This window comes from Lissotriton helveticus, chromosome 12, assembly GCF_964261635.1.
Source record: "Lissotriton helveticus chromosome 12, aLisHel1.1, whole genome shotgun sequence".
Classification (NCBI taxonomy): domain Eukaryota; kingdom Metazoa; phylum Chordata; class Amphibia; order Caudata; family Salamandridae; genus Lissotriton; species Lissotriton helveticus.
The window spans coordinates 765539788-765562228 of record NC_136073.1 but is presented as its reverse complement, the minus strand read 5'-3'; the positions used below and the strand labels follow the sequence as shown (position 1 = coordinate 765562228).

At 40.2% G+C, this 22441-nt stretch overlaps 1 long non-coding RNA gene across 1 annotated transcript in view; it reads right to left on the bottom strand.

Annotated features, from left to right (window-relative positions):
• LOC144797786 (uncharacterized) overlaps nt 1-22441 on the bottom strand; it is a 268599-nt gene that overhangs the window by 51659 nt on the left and 194499 nt on the right. The window contains exon 2 of the long non-coding RNA XR_013603464.1: nt 15817-15876. This is a non-coding gene — a long non-coding RNA (uncharacterized LOC144797786). The remainder of the gene's footprint in view (nt 1-15816; nt 15877-22441) is intronic.

Here is a 22441-nt window from a genome sequence, read left to right as displayed (position 1 = left end):
TAAAGACTGTTAATAAGGGACATATACGTTGTTTCACTTCGGTCATTACAGCCAAAGAATATCTTCAATTCTTGGGTTGAGGATAATTATACAGGCTAATGGATCTTGTATGTAGTGATATGACTTCTTTTCTTGCCACTTGCTGTGATTTTTTTTCTTCTGTTTTTCCTAAGCTGCACATATAAGGATGCGGGAAAGGCGATCACAAAGTGGGCTATTCACCAAGCATCACAAGGGCGATTGGCCCTAAGGCCTCTTTGATGGGGGAGGGTCACATGCAGGGGGGTGGTGGTATCTTTTGGGTGGTGGTGGTGGGGGGGTGTAGAGGGCCACTTGGGGAGTAAGCGGTTGGGTGGGAATCTGCTAAAGGGTAAAACTTTAGTTCATAGCACGTGCGGTAGGAATCTTAGAGTATATCTCTCGTATATATTGATGGCCATTAGATACTCATATAGTAATGGCAGATAGAAGGCTGCGAATATGTTCATTTAATGTTTGTGGGCTGAACAATGTCCCAAAGAGGAAACGTGTTATCACTGAACTCCGGCTAATAAACCCTGGTACTCTTTGTCTGCAAGAGACGCATGTTCCCTGGTCTAATCGTAGGATACTATCTGAGCTGGGATTTACATTGTTATCAACTTCGAAACAATCCATTATGAATAGGGGGGTGGCGATCTTGATGCGTCATGGCATAATTGGTACGGGTAGATTGAGGGTGGATAATCTCGGGAGGTGGGCTATTACTGAGTGTATTGTAGGGGGATACCAAGATCGCGCTTTGTACTGTATATGGGTCAAATATGGATGAGGCTGAGATCTTGGAGTTTTTGAATGTTGAGTTGGCACTTTGGGGGACCCCATTGATACTACTTGGGGATTTTAAGATACATGGGGATGCACAGACATGGGATTCTCATTTTGCTAAGTATAAAGGGCGTAAGCCTAAAGTATTTAGGGCCTTGCAGCAACTTTTACAGAATCACGGACTAGTTGATGGGTGGATAACTGTGAATCATGGAGATCCGGGTTATACATTCTTTTCGTCCCCACACAACAAGTTTGTTCGGTTAGACTATATCTTCTTACCTCGGTTGTTGACCGTTGGTGCTAAGATGCAGGTGTGGCCCGTACTACATCGGATCATGGCCCCGTGGTTATGGACCTTGCTAGTCATAGCCTTCCGCTGGAACAGCGGTCCTTTACATTCAATAAAAAAATGTTAAGTTATGGGGAGTATATTCCTCATATCCAAATTTGGCCTACGCTGTTCTTGGATAGTAATAGAGGATCGGCAACCCAACCAATGATCTGGGATTCCATGAAAGCTGGGCTAAGGGGCGAAACACTTAGTTATGGCTGGGCTAAGCAGAAACAACAGAAAAAACATATGCAGGCTTTACTCGAGGAGTTAAGGAAGGCTGAGTGTGAACTTATACAAGCGGTTAGAGTTAATGCGGATACTAAAGAAGTGCAAACTAAGACAACACGCTGTAAGGCCCGGATTATTGGGGTATGGAGTCAAGAAATAGCTGCTCAGTTCAAAATTCATAAGGAAGAAAGATATGAATATGGGGAAGCAACTGGTGGATGCTTAGCTCAAAGACTGCAGGGCAGACAAACCTCCCAGTGAATTGAAATTATAGAGGATGGTAAAGGGGGCACAGTTGAAACCATGGAAGGAATAGTGGCGGTATTTCATTTGCATTATAAGGAACTATATAGCCAAGATTCTGTGGAGTTGGGCAGCATAGAACTGTATCTCCATAATTTTGATTTAACTGAATTAGGACTAATCGAACGGGAAGAGCTAGAAGCTCCTATTACTATGCTAGAACTTCAGATTGCAATCGATGGATTAGTGTTAGGGAAAGTGGCAGGGCCGGATAAACTCCCTTTGGAGGTCTATCGCATACTTTTCCCATTATAATGAATGATATGCTCGCCACTTTTATAGAAGCCTAATGTGGGAATCCCCGACCTTCCTGGGATGATGCGAACATAGTGATCTTAAAGAAAAAGGATAAATCTCCCAGGATTCCGCGGTCGTATAGACCGATTTCATTAATAAATGATGATGTCAAGGTGTATTCAAAGATCCTTTCCACACGGTTAGCACAAGTTATACCATCATTGGTATCCAGGCACCAGCACGTTTTTTGTGCCTGGCAGGAGCACAGTTAATCACCTACACAGGATTATTGCATCGCTAGACTATGCTATTACATTGTAAAAGCAAATAGGGATCATTTTTTTAGATGCTGAAAAAGCATTTGACCGTGTATCGTGGTCATTTTTGTGGGCTACAATACGAAAGATGGGGTTTGGCCCCCAATTCTTGGTAGCATTTCAGACTATGTACAAACGCCCGCGGACTGACATTTGTACATTGGGGAAAGAGTCATCCTTTGTATCTTTGTATATATCACTAGGGGCACCGGGCAGGGATGCCCCTGCTCGCACTTTTTGACTTTTTTCGACTCGACTCAACTATATTTTAACAATTTAAAAAATAAGTATTTAAATAAAAAAATATATATATACTGTTCTCACTCCAGTCTGCAACAGTAGGGAAAGCATTGGCATTCAAATGTGTACATTTTACCATTTCCCCTCCAGTCTGTGCAACAGTAGGAAAATTGTTGTATTTCGGAAGGGTTAAATTTACTAATCCCACTCCAGTCTGTGCAACAGTAGGGAAAATGTTGGATTTCGCAGAAGTAAAATTTACTATTCCAACTCCACTCTGTGCAACAGTAGGGAAAGTGTTGGACTTCAAATGGGTTAAATTTACCATTCCCCATCCTAGTCCGGGGCACAGTAGGTAACGCGTTGAACTTCGGAGAGGAAACATTAACTATTCCAACTACAGTCAGTGTAAAAGTATTGAAAGAGTTAGATTTCGGAGGGGTTAAATTTACTATTCCTACTCCAGTCTGCAATAGTAGGGAAAGTGTTGGATTTCAGAGGTGTTAAATTCACTAATCCAACTTCAGTCTGTTCAACAGTAAGGAAAGCCATGGACTTCAGAAGGCTTTAATTTACTATTCCCACTCCAATCTGTTATGGGGAAAGTACTTTAATACAAACATAACATTTTTAAATAACTCTATTAGTTGACCAAATATATACAACTCTTAATATGAAAATTATATATCTAAAATTAAATAACAATAAAAAAGTACATGATTATTAAAACGTTTAATAATTTTAAAATATGCAAAAATGTTATAAATGTATTATTCAATTGAGTTCCCACACTATACTCCCACAAACCTAGCAGCCAACACTTTAAATATAACTAAAAGAAAGAAATATAACAAAATGAACATATTTAATGATCAATTAAACATTTAATAAATAATAAGAGCCTAAATAACTTTCCACCCTATCCTCCTACAAACAAAACAGACCTCACCTGATACATAACGTAAAGAAATATAATAATAAACAATTTACATAATTAATTATGATTTAATTAATTAATAATACATTAATAATGAATTGTTAACAAATTATAACTTAATTAATGTCCCACCCTATACCCCTACAAACCCAACAACCCGCATCTTATATTTGCACAATTTACATAATTGACAATCAACTAAATAATCAATAAATGTATAGGGCTCAACTCTCTATGGGGCAGAATTATGGGGGAATTCCTCGGTTTCTACTTTAGTTGTAACTGAGAATAGATTCTTAAGACAAGTAATGGGTCTACCGGCCAGTACCCCGCTAATCCCTTTGCGCTTAGATTTGGGTATTACACCGATTGAGGACGAGATTTCCCTAAAACCGTTGACGTTCTGGCGAAGACTTTGGGAAACTCCCGAATTAGCACCATACCAGGCAGATACAAATGAGCTTTTATCTTACCCAGGCTTGCTGAAAAGGGTACCTTGATTTGCTCATGTAAAGCACGAGTGCGATAAGCTTGGCCAACCTTTTATGTGGAGCACTCCGGGTGTTACCTGTCCGTCAGTCCCCCGTGCCCTAGTGCCCAAAACCTACTGTGCCTTAAAGCTTGGAGCACTCCAAGCAAATCATAAATTAGGCTCCATAACAACACCGTATCTTAGAGTGAAGGACAACTATAAGCTAGAAATATTTTTGGATGATATCCTTCCCCAGGCTGCAAGAAAGCTGTACGAACAGTTTAGACATGGCACTTTGCCTGTACGTGCGGTCACCAATAAATGGGCCGGACAGAAAGAGGAGGGTTGTCCCGTATGCATTACACAAGAAGAAACAGAAATGCATGTATTATTTTTCTGTCCTGGCTACCAAAATGCAAGGCGCTACTGGCTTGTGCAGCTATGCCGGAATCTCGGTTTTTAGCTTTGTGGGGAAGCCTTTCGGGTTCTAAAATATGATATATCCGAACCCATTGTGTTCGCTGTTTCAAGATATTTAAACACAATGTGGCGCAGGAGGTGGGCTTTTATTCAGAGGGGTAGAAATGTGTAAAAAGTGTATCAGCAGCATTTTATAAACGTGATTATTGTATGTACAGTTTTTTCCTAGATATTAATTTTTAGCATTTGATTATTTTGTATATAGAATTGTAAATAGTATTACTTTTTTTATATCTTGTCATTTTAAACTATTTATTGAACTATTGCTGCTATTCCCTTTAGCTGATGGTAGATCGCATTACATCAATTGATATAAATTTCTCCCGCAGTGAAATCCTTTGTTCCTCCTTCCCCCACTCTTGGCTTGACGGTAAAAACCCATTGTACTCGCCTCTAAACTGTGAATTGTATTACAAATGGAGTGTTCCTTTTTAACTCTGATAAATATCATTTTAATAATGTGTGCCATTTTGTGCTTCTGTTACTTTTTATGGTCCTGGTGACCGAAATAAAAGTTTTTGAAACAAAACGAATAATTAATTAATAATTCATTATTAATAAATTATTACTTAACTTCCCAGCATATAACCCTGCAAATCCAAAAGGCCCACACCTAAAATATAACATTAAAAATATTATATTTACACAATTTGAATAATTGAAAATCAATTAAATAATTATTAATAAACAAATAATTCATTATTGATCAATTATTACTTAATTAACTTCCCAACACATACCCCTACAAACCCTACAAACCACACCTAAAATATGACAAAAAAATAATTACACAATTTGCATAAATAAATATCAGTTACAAATTATTACTAAATTAAAAATGCATTACTCATTAAATATACTTAATTAACTTCCCACCTTGCACCCCTACAAATCTCGAAACCTGCTAGGACACTATAAAGTACTTTTAACAATTAAATTTAAAATTATAAATAACCTAAACTTGCAAACTGTATTTAAAAAGATTGTCAGCAGTTCTACAAACAATATATAACATATGAAATTGACATTCGAACTAAAACACATAAAGATAATTAAAAATTGGCATTTATATCTGCCATATTATTGAAAACAATATTTAAAAAATTAATATTCTGGAAACTACATTATTCACTTAAAAAATCAATATTTTTGTCAACGATATATCTGCATTCCAATTTTTATGTGTGACAATATTAAGAACTCAATATTTGTGTATCTCAATATTTTAAAATTCAACATTGTTTCCAAATACGGGTCCACATCATACTAGAACTCTCATATGCCATTCATTAATTACTGTTTTGGCATTATGTTGCCTATGGTACTGGAATTATAGTCAAATACATTACCTTCAGGGCGATGAGGACTTAATTAGTTGACTGACTGTTTGTGATTTTCTTTTTCCTGCCATCTAGTTGCTTTTAGTTCCTGTTCACGTCTTGTCTTGTACATTTTATGGAGACCTGTTTTAGTGGAAATATGCATAGTAGTATTTGCACTTGTACAGTGCTTCATTCTCCTTTGCACATTATTGTTCAGGAAGCACACTACACAGTGAGGAGTGCTTGTTTGGAAGAGTGCTATTCTTTGCGGGAAGCCTACTGTAGTTGTGTGTGAGTAACCAGAGTCGTGAGCCTATCATGTGTTGGTGTCAGAGAGAAAACATGAGATAGGGTTACTACGCAATATACTTCTCAGCAGTTGGCAAGCTGAGTTTATAGTGATTACAGAGATCTTTCAAAACACCTCCTGCAGTGAATACAGTAATTGGGAGATCCTCTGTGTAGACCTGGTGTATCTAAAGAAGAGACTATGGAGACCCAAACAGATGATCTACAGGGTTGCTCATCCCTTAAATTGCAGTTGTTCTCAAGGGGTTTGTAGTGCTTTAGAATATCCAGGATTTAATCCAGTGGATTCTAAGTGGCTTAGTTTAGGTGCAATAATGGTGTTTTTCTGATAGTACTAGAGTTTCATATGGCATTAAGCTCTGTTCTGATAGTAGCGAGGTTAGAAGTGCTTTCTCTGGACCACTGAGAGTGCAGAACATTCCTCCAGACTTTGTGAAAGCAGGATATCAGGAGAAAGGAAACAGGCCAGGCTTAGCCGACCTCCCATCAAGCCTCATTTGGAAAGCAGCCTGTGCAACTGGGGGTTGCCAGACACTGTAAACATCCCAATAGAAGCAACGCTTTCCCACCACCACTCTCTGGGAAGAGAAATACAGAACCACGAAAGAGGAAGAATACAAGGAGGTTCTGGGTCTACTCCCTGCTCAGGTGTAAATATGCCTGAGAGGAGCTGGCACTACCCACGAAGTTTGTGGCGATGCAACTCTAAAACTGCTGGATGATGCCCTTCACCTACGAAATAGAGCTGGCTATATAAACCTTCTTGTGCCCACCCCCTTCTCTCTTGTGTCTTAGTGCACTTAAGGAGATCTATATCTGCCTGCAGCACTCTTTCAATCAGCAATGGTATGCCGTATCACAGCCCGGTAACAAAACACAATATAAAAGCATGACAACATAACACATAGAGAAATGTGGCACACCATACTATTGAACAACATAACATAACATATCATGCAATTAAAATATTCCATAAGCCAACATACATGACAAAGCAGCTCTTATAAGGTGGTGCAATTCTTACAATGTTGCTCTCGTAGTTTTATGTTTACTATAACCTTTCATTTAAAACAGCAGGATAACAGATTTTTAAAATCATCTTAAGAGTCGCACGTTCATCAAACAATCCACTACACTCTGTCTCGTGTTAAAAACACTAATTATGCAACCTCAAACAGGGCTGGTCTAAGGCATGCACTCAAATATGGAGTCCTGCCCCTTATAGGGTCATCCAAGAAATCAAGCATCCAAAAGCCCTGCCAAGCTAACTAACACATAAGTCAGCCTCACCCATGCAACCCAGGGCATTACACTCAGGATTTTGAAAAAACAGCTTTTCTGAAAAATTGTCATTTTATTTTTTATCTAATAAGATGTCAATAAAATTAATTTTACTAATGAGCTTCTTACTATTATGACCACATTATTAATACTTTCAGCCTATGTAAAATTAGATCATAAATATACCCACCCACACTTTCTGTCAATGACATGGGCAGTACTGGCAAGGTGGGGTCAAGAACACACACATGCTGGAGAAGTATCTCTTTCTAATAAATATCACAGTCAATGGTGGCTTGCGTATTTGAACTGACATGTTACTAACTTGGTAGCAAACCATAGTATCCTTGGTCATTTGTTCTCAAAATAGCTACATTGTGTATTTTGTAATCCTTAGCACATTAGCAAGGACAAGAACCACTTCAAGACTGTGTTATGACGGAAAGGCAGACATTGCGCTGTAGAAACTACAGGGACATACAAGGTAGATCCAGGAGAGCCAGGGCCTTGCCAAATTTTTAGGATTTCCAAATAGAAGACATCAACATAAAATAATTCTAAATTGCATTTGTTTACATAGCGCATGGATAGCTGATATCTTGCATTGATCCGGTTCTCCTGGACCTATGTTGGACACCCCTGAGAGACTCAACGTTTGCATTTCTTTCCGAGGAGGCACAGAAAGAAAAAGTAGCAAGAGTAGCTTTGTATTTCAAGTAGCTGCTGAATTTTAACAGTGTAGATTTTAGAGCTGACAGTTCTAAAAGCAAATTGCCTACAGTGCTAAATGACCAACCATGGACAGACGCACTGATAACCCAGGCTAAAAAGATCATAGTCATTTGAAAAACCGGTCTGCACCAGGGCAGTGCAGCCCAAGCCGATAAAAAAGTAATTAGTGGAGGTGGCAGCCTACCCAAAAGTTAGTGGAAAGTGCTGGAGGTGCTTTTCTGCCTGCAGATGCACTCTTTTTGTGTAATCTAAGTATATTTGTTCATTTCAGAGTCAAAGAGATCTATCTTGAACAACGTTCCAAAGGTTTTTCATTTTTTTATTTAATCAAAATAATGTCCACAGTTTTGTTAAGAAAATATTGTTCCTGCAGTCTGACGAAGGCAGATAACAATTAGCAAAGGTGCTTAGGGCATGTTGTGTGGACAGGCAGTTGAGCAGAGTCGCAGAAACTTGTCATGGACAGGTAAACTGGCTCACAGGAGTCAGCTCCTTAACACTGAGCAGTCAACACTGGGGGGGCACTTGGTTATAGTGCGGCTGGGTCTCAGATTAAGGCTCATGGTCTCATACTGTACAGAAGAGCTGCAGAAGTGCAGAAGCAGGGGCCTCTACCCCAGGTTCGTCCTCCACCTTAGCTATAGAGTATACAGTTAGATGATCCAGGCAGTGCCAGATCAGTGAAAAGATGTAGCAGACAGGCTCTCACCACTACAAGCACACATCAATGGCTGAAATAGCAAATACATCCAACTCATACAGTGCATGTTGCAGTCATTGAGTAGTGGTTTCATCTGAATCTGTATTCAGCTTAATATCATGGCCTATGACACAGTAATGTTACTCAAAAAGTAAAACATACTAAGACGACTTTCTTCAAACTGCTGCCCTTTGCTGCAAGTCTCTTTTATTATCCTGAGAGGCATGAAGTCTTTATGGAAGAAGCATGCATGCCAACAGCTGCAACAACATAAGACGCCGGCCGACTTTGTGTGGCCTCCGTCAAACAACGATGTACATATTAGCATATTTAATTTATATTTCAAGGAGGAAATCAGCAGATGATTAGGCTGCATCTGAATTCTCCCTGGCCTAAAAGTGTGCTTGTAATGCTTATCCGGTCTAACTCGGTACAGATGCGCGCTAAACTCCTCCATATAAATAACTGGGACTGCTGACATTTTGCTGTTATGATGACACAGGGCCCGGCCGTCCTGGTGCTTATCCTTGCCTTGCAGTGCGTGCCCATTTACTAAGCCCGCCGCAAGACCTTCTACTGCGGCAGCCTACTAAACACCTTTCATCCTGCAAATCCAACAAGCGCAATGACCTTTTACAGGGTCAGACTGGCGCTCCGCTCTGGTAAAGGTTGTGCCATATGCTATCGTGAGTGAGTGCAGACCGACGTTGTCTTTCTTTTATTTCCATGATGACTGACTTGGAAATAAAAGAGGGACAATGGTGTTTAGTTTAACCCCAGTGCTGCTACTTCTAAAGCTGGCATTTAGGCCGCGCCAAACACCTTTGATGGGTCGGGTGGCCTGATGTAATATAGATCCCCAAAAGGAAAATCGCCCCGTAACAAAACTGGCCCCAAGAAAACCCCAGGTACTGCCAGTCTAGGCCTGTCTCAGGGCAAGGGCCTGCTGCACATGCACAGTGCCAGAGGTGGGCCCCTGGAGCTCGGGCCTGCCACGCTGTAGGGGCTATTATAACGCCCCTGCCATTAAGCACAGTGACAGGTAACTGGCACACTCATTTATTCCGCAACCCTCCAGACACCAATTAGATGAGCCAAGGAACTAATACAAGGGAATAGAGTGGGGAGGGGGAGACAAAAATGAACAATCAAGGTAACATAATAAAAGATGTATTGCAGTGCATGAGTTAGAATCATAGTTAGACCAAACACATTCATAAAGAGGAGGCTGCTGTAAGAGAGGTGGAGAGAGTGATCGTCATTGACGAGAAACAATACAGGAGAAAAGAAGCAGCAAGAAAATAAGAGCAGTCAAACAGCGATAGACAGCAGGCCATAATGGATGTATAAGAGGAAAGAGAGACTGAAAGAGGATGCAAGATGATACAGTCAAAGAAAGAGAAAGAAAAGGAGATCGAGAAGGAAAGTCATAACAAAAAGTGGGTAGAGAGAGTCTGAGTAATAGAGGAGAACTCTTAAATAATGTGTATGAGAGAGCGTAAGTGAAAGAGTTAGGGATAAAGGGAGAGAAAGACTACTTAGAAAGTCAAGAATGTTGGCAAAGAGATAAAGGAATGAGTGCGAGAAACAGGTCAGAGAGCTAAGGGCAGAAAGGAGGGACATTTATGAAAAAGAGAAGAAAACAAGAAAGGAAAAAAACAGAGAAAGAAACAAAAGAGCTAGAAAGAGAATGGGGATATGGAGGGTTAAGAGTGACCATCTCTGAGCAGATGTTGTCTAGAGAGTAAGATTACCTGAAATGAGGCTCATTCACAGTGCATGAAGGGGACTATATGGAAAAATGAGGAACAGAAGAACAGGACATCATAGTAGAAGCTAGACAGAGGGGAGGAAAGAAAGCAGGATGAAAACTACACGTTAGGAGACAGCGGAGATCAAGTAACCCAAAGAATAAAAAGTGAGGCAACCAACAGGGAAAAAGAGAGATATTGTGTTGGGCGTAGAAACTTGCAAGGTGATGGGAAGACACTAGGAATAAGTACATTGAATGCAGCGTGACTATTTCATTTTAAACGTTTGCTTAATTCTGAGTAGCAGACCTGTGAGAGCTTTTACACAAGTTTTCAGTGCTTTCCTACAACTTGAAAAGCAAACATTTTAAGAAAGTGCAGTGCACTCATTTTAATGCCGTTTGAAAAACAGAAAAGCTGTCCCATTTTTTTTCACCCAGCTTTCAATATTTATGAAGGAGCAATGCCCACTATTCAGTGGATTATTGGGATAGAGCTGCAGGCCAGGGCTTTGAGCCATAAGGCCACCTTGCCACAATACCTAGACACTGACAGTCTGAGCCCAGAGCGCCACTGCCAGAGTCACAGGATCCAAACCTGGCTTGGTTCTCATCTCCCTCCCAGAGCAACATGTGCAATCCACACATGTGGTAAATGATATTCTGCTTGAGGTTGGAAATCCTAATGCAGGTGAATTTACTTGGTCAGGTCTCACTTTTGGGGGCGGCGCAGAACCTACCGCTGAAAAGCAGACCAAGCAATGCAAGGAGTCACTCATACCCAGATTCCACCCGCTATCAGGCATTGTTAAAACAGTTGCCTTTGTTCAGTACTTGCAGGGGCCCCAGTGGGGGCTTCTGGGTTTTTTGTTAAGTCTGGTGTGACCAGGTGTTGAGGCATAATGAATGCTATGGTATTGGCCCAGTACCCCCAGGGCCTGTCAGTTACTCCATGCCTCCCTTTATTACATCACGGTAGAAAGAAAAGGGCTGTCGGTGGACTCACCTGTTTGGGTGACCCCAGTTAGTCCAGCGCTAGCCTCACTACTTCTTTAACACCCAGGAATCACAGCCCTTCAGCATCTGAAGGATGCCAACATGGCCGGGTGAAAGCCTGCTGCTCTGTGCTGCTTGCCACCTCTGTAGTCTGACTCCGATACTGGACTCTTACTGAGGCTGGATGTGGGAGGGTCCACAGACAATCACTGAATCCTGCTTTAGTCATCCATCCCGGCCTTCTGCAAGAGCCCTCCACCCTCTCCTGCAATTACAAAACCCCTCGCCTGGCTTCCTGTGGAATCATTGGCTTCCTAAAAAGTAACAATATAGTGTTACTTACATTTCTTCAGGGCAGTGTCAACTTATTGCACTGTGCACAAAGAAAAGAGCAAGTTGCTGTCTGCTGAATATCAGGACAAGCAAGGTGCATGGCTGAGGGGTCCCTGGGCCTCCTGCAGGGGAGGGGTGGGCAGGGTAAGCCCCTTTGTGCGCACACACATTTACACACAGAGTTCTATCACCTGTCTCTCTCTCTCAGCATTGCTTCTTCCTTTGAACTTCCTTCTGACCTTTTTCTTTGCTGCTCTGACCACTGTTTCTTTCTCCACCCCAGTGCTCAGATTCACTGATAAACCCTGGGGTGCCTCTCATTCCAGGCCTCTGTACACCAGAAAGAAACAAAAGCTATAAATTGCAATTGTTTCTTTTTTGTGTGGAGACCTTTCAGAACACAGCTACCTGCCCAAAGAAAGGCTGAAGCTAAACAGAACTGATGCATTGCTCAGGCCTGTGCTTCAGCACTCTCTTCAGTGTGGGGCAGAGGGGGCCCCTTCAAGTGTAGGGAATCCGGTAGTCAGACAAAATATCGAAATTAAAATATCGATATACAATAATATCGATGTTTTAATATCGATGGTATAGTATATCGATGTGCCATAATATCGACAGACAGAATATCGAGATTAAGGTATGTATGTTAGTAATATCGAAATTTTGTTGTTTAGTGTTATGTATTTTATTTTGTTGTTTATATGTTTGCTAAATATGTTTAGAAATGTATGTTTGAAAATTAGTAATTTTGTTACCAATTTGCGTTTTAGTATTAGAGCGGGTTGTGGGTTTATAGGGGAATAGGGTGGGAAGTAATTTAATAATAATTAATTAATTAATATATGTTTGTAAATATTTTTAATTAATAATTAATTGGTAATTAATTAATATTAATTAGTTAATTAATTAATATATGTTTGTAAATATTTTTAATTAATAATTAATTGGTAATTAATTAATATTAAATAATTAATTAATTAATATAATTGTGTACATGTTTTTAATTAATAATTAATTGGTCATTAATTAATATTAATTAGTTAATTAATTAATATAATTTTTTACATATTTTTAATTAGTAATTAATTGGTAATTAATTAATATTAATTAGTTAATTAATTAATATAATTTTGTACATATTTTTAATTAATAATTAATTGGTAATTAATTAATATTAATTAGTTAATTACATTAATTCGAGTAATTTTTTAATATATATAATTTTTTGTTATTGTTAATTAATTATTTGGGGGAAATTAATATTAATTAGTAAATTAAATTAATTATAGCTAATGTGCTAATATATTTACTTTATTGTTATTGTTAATTAATAATTAATTGGTAATTAAATAATGTTAATTAATTTTGGGTAAAGGAATATTTTTAGGGTTCAGGGTCAGTTTTCAGTTCTTGGGTAAAGGGGTATTTTTAGGGTTCAGGGTCAGTTTTCAGTTTTTGGGTAAAGGGGTATTTTTAGGGTTCAGGGTCAGTTTTCAGTTTTTGGGTAAAGGGGTATTTTTAGGGTTCAGGGTCAGTTTTCAGTTTTTGGGTAAACGGGTATTTTTAGGGTTCAGGGTCAGTTTTCAGTTTTTGGGTAAAGGGGTATTTTTAGGGTTCAGGGTCAGTTTTCAGTTCTTGGGTAAAGGGGTATTTTTAGGGTTCAGGGTCAGTTTTCAGTTTTTGGGTAAAGGGGTATTTTTAGGGTTCAGGGTCAGTTTTGGGTTTTTGGGGTACAGGGGTATTTTTAGGGTTCAGGGTCAGTTTTGGGTTTTTGGGGTACAGGCGTACAGGGTAAAAATAAAATAAATTAAAATGTAATTTAAATAAATTAAATGAAATTAAAAAAATAAAATTACATTAAATTATTAGGTTTTTAATTTATTTTAAATGTATATGTATTAGTTTTAATTTTTTAATTATGTTTTAATGTTTTTATTTAATATTTGTTAAATTATATGTATTTTAAAATTATTTTTACATTATTATTAATACATTTAAAAAAACGATATTTTGAATTTCGATATTTTTGTACTACGATATTAATTTTTCGATATTTTTGTACTTACCTTTATGAAGATATGACTCCGATATTTTTGATTTCGATATTTTTGTGTCGATATTTTTGTATGTAGATATTCTGTCTGTCGGTATTATGTCATACATTCAGGGAATCCTGCAGCTGCAAACTGTCTACGGGCCAAGTTAGCTTTGTGCATGCCTCCTGCTCTCTCAGGGGCCCCCACCCTCATCCTCCTTCCGGCCTGGCTCTGACCGAAGAGAAACATTGTAACTTTACTTTGTTTCTCTTCAGTCAGCGCGAGGAGCTCAGCGAAGGCTCAGACTGCAGCTGCTGCTTTAGAGCCTCTCTCTGTCACAGCTCTGCAGATGAGCTGAGGGGGGCCCCTTCATGTACTGGGCACTGCAGGAGCTGCGGGGGTATTTGTTACGCCCCTGCTGTGTATGTCATGGCCCTGGCCTGGTTTGGCCCTAGTCTGGCCTGGTTTGACCGTAGTCTGGCATGGCCTGTGACATACTAGGGATTGACTGTGTGCTGGGACTGGCAATGTTCCAAGTACCAGAGGCTTTAGCACATGTCTACAATTGCTGCATCTTCCGGAATGCTTTGCGGACATTCCCTACATGCTGGTGACTTTCCTTGCACAGCTTGAAGGTGCAGGTCTCATCAGCAGTCATGTTGGCTAGGGAGAAAATATAAATACATTGTTAACATAGTCTAGACATGTACATGATGTCTGACATAATTAGTCTGACATTGTAAGACAATTACTCTGTACCTGACCATAACAACACCATCAATAGGGGTGAAGATATAGACAATATGTTGTCACTACATAGACATCACCAACTAGTACCAGTTAAGTTGAGTCAAGTGCCATCTGTGTATTTGCACAGACTGTAACAGAACTCACAATGAGATAGAACCCATATCATATGGGCCAGTTGTTCACACTCATGTAGATGTCCAGATCGACAAATTTGACACATGGGCCTGGTTACACTAAATTGGGAGTTGGAGTGGCGGCCAGCATAAGTGTAGATCATTGATCATAAACATAAGTGTACATGGATGAGGTGATACAGTACAGACAATGTGGCTATCTTGGCATACCCCGTTTTGGCTTTCACAAGGCTGCACACGTTGCAGCTCTCACTCAGGGGTTTATTGATGAGAGCCCTGCAGCACTTTTGCCCCACATAAAGTGGTACATGCATGACACAGAGCTCTGAATAAAATTCATGAACCCACACTTATCCATCCTGCGTGGCTTTGAGTGGCCTCATAAATATATGCAGGCCAAATAGGAATATGTCTCATTACAATTAATGCGTTTTTCACGCATTCCATTCCGTTTCAACGCGAACCTGTACATCGCTAGTCGTTACAACGACTTGCTGTAGGGGGCGCACTGGACTTAGGAATAGTATTATTTATGTGCTGTATCTTCATTTCTCCTCGTCCTTATCTCTTTCTATGTGCTCCGTATTCTGTAGCACACATAGAAAGGGGAAAAGGCCTCCTAGGATTGTTGCAGTGTAGGAAAGTACACCTCTCTGCACAGTAACAATTCTGATGACAGCACAGGCACCTTTGCACCATGGTGCAAGTGTGCTTGCATTTGCTCTAGGTTGCTGTAACTGTTGCAGTGGAGGGAGAATGGACAGGAACGCACTGTATTGCATAATATGGTGCATTCACACCCTTTCACATTGGTGTAGGGCAGTGCAGTAAGGTGACTTGCTGTGCTGCCCTAACCCAATTCCCTGTAACTAAGGGTCTAGGTACATATTTAGAGATGTGTATTTCCTGTGGCCAGCTTACATGTACCTTACTGTAAAAACAGTGGTCTTTGTCTGTGAGAATTTCTAAAGACAGTTTTGCCCAGTGATGCGCTGAATCACTGACAGCTCATTGATGGTAGCTGGGTGTTAGCTCCCGCCACATATTGCGATAGTTCATTCCTACATCAATCAGACACATACATCAAAATAGTACCATTTAGTATTGACACTTACTGGTAGCATTGGGGTCCTGGAATAATTGCACCTCTCCCCATGAGAATGGAAGATGGCCACCTAAAAGACATGAAAGAGGATATGGCATTTTGAATTTTGCATTTTAGCATGTCAACATATTTATAAACTATACCATAAGATAACAGTATTGATGAAGTGCACACCTTGGAAAAACGCATTTGGCAACAGTCCCAGCTCAATGCATGCATCAAGTCCATTTGCACCCAGAACATCTGGGATGCTGGACTTCAGGGGTACTGATAATGACATGCCTGAAGCATGAATCCAGGATGGGATAGATTGAGTAATGCTGGCCAGCACAACGGCAGAGTCCAGTGTGCCAAGGCACATGGGTGACACGATTTACCCTGGAAGTATCTAAGGAGCAAGTTAATGAACACCTTGCACCGCACAAGCATAACATGTTTAAATGCTCCGGTGGGCCAAATTGATATGTCACATAAATTTGATGTGACACAAAGCCACTTTGGGTGGGTTACTATTGCCTAATACATATGGAGTACGGCAACGCAGGCAAAATCACTTCCTTGCCAGACTCAGCACTAGGTAGGTATTCCATGGGCCTTGTGGGGCTTTAATCACACAACACCCATGTCTAATGATGGCTGCCCAGATTTATGACACAGTGCTGACCTGGTAATGTGCAAAGACCATATGGCTCCCCAGGGGAGTCAAAAGGAGGAGACATGATTGGAGTTCTCCTCGTTTTCTCATGTATGCATGTGTGCTGCATTCTGCAATACATATAGAAAGAGGAGAAAGGGTCTCAGGTTTTACATTTGTGCAAGCAGTTGTGCCTTCCTGCGCAAACACAATCCTTGCAACAACACAAGCACCCTTACACCATTGTGCAAGGTTGCCTGTGTTGGGGCCAGTCTGCCAATACAGCACCAGTGGAGGGTGAAGGAACAGGAATGCACCATCGTCCCTATATTGTTGGAAAAGATAAATGTAGTACTAATCATGTTTCCGTTTAGGGTTCCAGATAAAGGTACATCACTATATGCAGACATGACATACATACATACTGACAGGTCCACCGATCTCCAGCCTCAGGAGGTCTATTAGATCGGTCTCCACAGAGACAATATCTGTTCATACTGCTTTAGCTGGTGTGTAGTAAGGGACTCGGAAAGAGAAGAGAGAGACCCCTTCACGCAACCAGGGGAGTAGGGTACTATTGAGAGAGCAAAATCTGAAAAGGGAAGTATAAGAGATCCTCAAAAGATTGCTTTTAAAGGTAGGTGAAGGTTAGGAGTAACGAGGGTCTGTCATTCAAAAAAGAACTAATGAAGGGTGAAAAGTAATGTGGGACCCTTTTACCTCAACAGATAGAAGTGGAAGAAAATATGTTTTTACTAAAAGGAAGTTAAACCAGGGAACAGACAAAGCGATAAGATTCGACAAAAAGGAGAGGAAAAAAAAGGGTTTCCAACAAGAAGGTGAGAAGGAGAACCTCATATTCAGTCATGCAGTAAGAGCAGCATGAAAGTGTGTCAATTAGGTTACTTATTGTAAATGTAATTACATTCCCCAGAATCGTGTAAACCCCCCAAAAAGAGGAGTATGTCCAATTAAAAAGGAGTGCTAATACAACAGTAAGATGAGATAAGGTAATACATCTACTGTTTGTTGTAAATTAAGCAGAAATGTACACTTTTGATACAAAGCGATTCTAACCAGAGATGGGGCATGGTGAAATTATCACCGATAGGCTATGCATAAATCAAAATACATGACTTTGAATACTATACCGGGGTGTTTACCGGGGTTGTAAATGAATCAGATTGTGAGAAGTATTCAACCATAGAGCTGAATTAATCTTTGGACTAAAATGTTGCTAGTCTAAGATGTTAAGTCATTACAGGAATTGAATGATGCTAAATGGAATACAAAATAGAGAATTAATATGATGTATCTCCAACAGGCATAACCCCAGCAGGCAACCAATCAGTGCCTAAAAAAGAGAGACATATCCTGGTCTTGAAAAAGATGGAACAATAAGAGAAAGCCATGGAAACGCGTCGACGCCATTCATAGGCACGATCTTTTTGGGGACTGTGACGAATTCTTAAACACAAGCTAAAGGCATCTAAGAGGATTGGTCTGAAAAATTAATGTTACCCTGATGTGTCGTAGGATGACAAATTTAATTGTCTGTGTTTTTGTCTCTCTGTTTATTTTGGTGCGGTTAAATAGCAGAAGGGGTAATAGTGGGGTGTTCAGTCTACACGTTTGAAAAATGTATTTGTATTTCCCTCTTATGTGAATATTGATTTTCATGTAATTTTATGATGAAGTGTTTTTATGATACATGTAGAGAGCATTATAAATTGTGTTTTTTTACAAATATATGTTATTAACTGCAGATTATGCAACACCAAAAAAAATTTAAATAAAGAAATTATTTTATAATATTCTAATTTGGATTTGGATTGTGCATGTTTTGAGTTAACAGGTATAGGGCCATATCCAATACTGTGTAGTAAGGGACACCTTGAAAATATTTTTGTGGTGCCAGCGCACCTTCTTCCATCGGTCATGTTTGTCCTTTGCAGGATAGCCCTTGCTCATCATGCCACCAGCCTCAAGCATCCTTGAGAGGTAATGTGGTATGAGCCAGACCAACCATCACACCTGTGGCTCACTGAAGTTCCACCCCCTCCCCTCCCAGACATACCCCAATCCTCAACAATCCCCCAAAAATGGTCTACTCTAAATCTAAAACCCCTACCAACTATACCTACCCACAGTACCCCAAAACACAAACACCAACAGTACAATGACAATACAAAATACATAACAATGACACTACACAATATATGACAGCAACATGGCCCTGGACACAACACACACTCTCAATATCAACTAACACACTTCTCCAACAGATACCCTCAGGCAACCTCCTCCACTATGCACTGACTAACAGAGAAGTGAAGGCGTAAGCAAATTCACATTTCCTAGTTAGCAGGCTGTCACACCCAATACATCACTTCCTGCCTGTATCCCGCCCATTTTTTTCAAATGCATTGGTTTTTTAATGCATTGGTACTGGAATAGACGGTTTTATGTTATGCCAATTTAATTTATTACTCACTCGAATCACCCCAAGGGGTATCTCGGTGCAACCAAGAAACAGGGCATCAAGAGAAGCTAGATAAGAAAAACATTGTCTTAAGTACTTTCCTAAATCGAGAATGATCTGAATAGATCCAAATATGGTGTGACAGTTTGTTCTAATAACAAGGAGTTGGATAGGAATAAGACATGCTGCCCGAACGGGCGCTTTTGACACGTGGAATGAGTAACAATGCTTTATCACTCGGTCTCAAAAATCTCAGCGGGTTGTAGTGCCTACGTTTGGTAGCTATTTAACCAGGACAGTTTCTAGTTAGAGCTTTATGCGTAAGACAACACATTTAAAAAAATATTCTCTTCCGAACCTAGAGCCAATACAATGTCTGCAGATGGAGAGCTGAGGCAGCCCCAGGTGACAAATTGCAAAGCAGGCGCTCCACGATGTTCTGTACCACCTGTAATTTTGATAGCAATGTCTCATTTGCAAAACAAACGTTGCAATAATCCAGGCGGCTAACCACAAGGGCCTGGACGCCGTTTTCCTTGGTATTAGGGGAAGGAAGAGAAACGCTCTTCTCAATAAGTGCCTGATATGGAAACAAGAACCTGAAGTTGACATCACCTGCTCTTTCATGGTAAGAGGTTGGTCAAGGCGGACTCCCAAGTTCTTGACCACCCGCTTGGGTATTGGCACAATCCCAAGTTCTGATGGACACCAGTTAACAGTCCATAGTTAGTGGGCCTTGCCAAACAGCAGTTTTTTCTGCATTGAACTTGAGAAATTTTTCTGTAATCCATGTGCCAATTGCTGTCATCCGTCTAAATAGCTTTGTTTCGTTTTGGCTAAATCTTTCTCAAAGTAAATTACAAACTGTGTAGAGTCTGCATATATTATGATCTCAAAGCCAAAGGCTCTTACAATCTTGGTGAGTGGTGCAAAATATATGTTGAAGAGCAGAGGGTCAAGACAAGAGCCCTGGGGCACCCCCTTGTCCAGCAACATCGTGCGAGATTTAAAAGAGCATAAAATAATGGTTTGGGTTCTGTTGGACAGGAAACTGCCAAGCCAATTTAGCTCTGTCCCATGAATGCCAATCTATTGTAACCTAAAGAGTCATTTGGGATGGGACACTGCATGGAACATGGCCGACAAGTCAAGCAATACTAGAATAGATGGTATATTGCCATCTAGAGAACCTCTGATATGGTCTGTGACCACTACCAATACTTTCTCAGTGCTGTAAGACAGTCTGAAACCCGCTGTGATGGGTCTAGGATGTAGTTAACCTCAAGTTACTCTAAAAGTTGTTTGCTAATTATTCCTTCCAAGAGCTCACCTAATTAATGAAGCAATGAGATTGGGAAATAATTAGAGAGGTTCAAATGTGTTAAACTAGCCTTTTTTGGATTGGATTAACCTGGGCAGCCTTCCATGTGGCAGGGATTTTTCCAGTGTTAACCAAAAGATTGAATAACAACAGAGATCTTGGCGGGGCAAATATCTAAAGGAGATCCGGATTTGTCTGAAGCAAGTGTTACCTGAATTTCATCCAAGGGAAGCTTCTTGAACTTTTCCAAGTTTGATACCCCATGGGCGAGGGGAGGTAAGGAAAAGTCACCTCCAGATAGTAGGGGAATTTCTGATAGATTTTGTTTAGTTTTTCTTCACAGTGATTAGCCAGAGAATCTCAAGGAGGCTGAGATGGCTGGGTGACTAGAGTAAATTTTCTAGGGTTTACAGAATCATTTTGAACTCTAAATAACATTTCAATTAGTTTTTTGCCGGTGAAATTTGATCCAAGATGTATAGTTTCCGAGATGTATAGTTTCCGAGCAGCATTTGCGGTGGTAGCATGTACGTGCTGCTCTATACAGCTCTCTGTCACAAGTATTATTAGAGCACCTACACTGTCTTTCTAATTTTTTACATGATGATTTCTCCATTCTAAGAGCCAACGTATGCCAAGGGGCTTGGGCACCATGTGAAGGAATATGATCCCTTTGAAGAAGGGTAATCTTATCAGAGGCACAATTTAGAACATTGTGATATTTAGAAAGAGCTTTATCCACATCTGGGGTACTTGCTGTGATGGGATGATTAAATGCTAAAGCAAAGGACTCAGGAATGATTTTGCGCCAATGTCTACTTAGGTTTTTACCTACTTTAGATGATTTATGCATTTCTGTTGTCGTAGGAATCCTAAAATTGATCAAAGAGTGGTCCGTCCAAAGTAAAAATTGTTGAAGTTCACAAACTAGAGGAATAGAGATGGGGAAAACTAGATCTAATATATTCCCTGTGACATGCGTGGACCCGTTAATTCTTTGATGCAGTCCGAGAGAGGCCATGTCAGCAATAAACAGGCTCGCCTCCTCGTTGTCTAGGTCTTCCGGGTAGCAATTAAAATCACCTGATAAAAAAAACTGTTTTGCTAACAGGACATGAGGAGCCATGTATTCAATTAGGTGCTGAATAAACTCCGTTTTAGGCCCTGTGATCGATATACTAAGGCACATCTCCAGTGATCCTTGGGAAAAAGTTCCAGTTTGAATATGCAAATCTCTGCCCAATCAACCGTGTCAGCATCTATAAAAGACATTTTAATCGTGTTTTTGAAAATAATATCAATACCTTCCCCTATCCTGAGCTCCCTATCTAATCTAAACATGGAGTCATTTAGTGGGAGGGCCGTTGTTTTAGCTGAGGAGAAGGCTGGGGTCAACAGGTTTCAGTAAGGAAACCTACCTCCAGAAGGCTTGCAGAGTTCTCTCGTAAGTTTAGGCAGTGACCTAACATTAAGAAGGAAACAATCTAAGCCCTGCAGAGTTGAAACAAGGCATGCTTGACACACGACGCATTAACCGCAATGCCTTTTTCAGTGCATTGGCACTGATGTGTGACATACGAGCAAAACTATGTTTGCAATGCAATGCACAAAATGATGAATGTTTGAGTTTTGGCCCCGCACGCAACTGGCCTATTGTCTGCGATACACTGTGTAGTAATTTGTACATTGCAGGTGAACACAGCTTGAGCCTCACTTACCTTGCTCCTCTCAACCTACCTGACAGGCTTGATATCATGAGATGGCTGCATTGTCATTGTAAAAATAGTGCCTATGGGTGGATTTATGTCTTTCTTGTGCTGACATATTGGTTAACAATATGTTTATGTGAGGAACACATCCATGTTGTGATGTGTAGAGACATAACAAACCATTTGCTATTTTGTGAGTTGCAGTCTGTTTGGTGAGACGTAGGTAGCTGCGGAGTAGTCATCTTTTTGCTCTATTATATAGCATTGCTATGCCTATGAAATACAATGTTGTATAAACTATCATGCACCACATCAATATTCATACATTCTGTCTGCATTGCAGACATAGATTTGTTTACGGATGCAATTGATACTAAGGGAGGCACAGAGACTGACTCAGCCCTGCAAAGTACCACGCATCAGGCATTGGACTAACGCATTTTAGTGTGCTGGTCCGCATCACCGCACTAAAATGCGAAGTCACACATT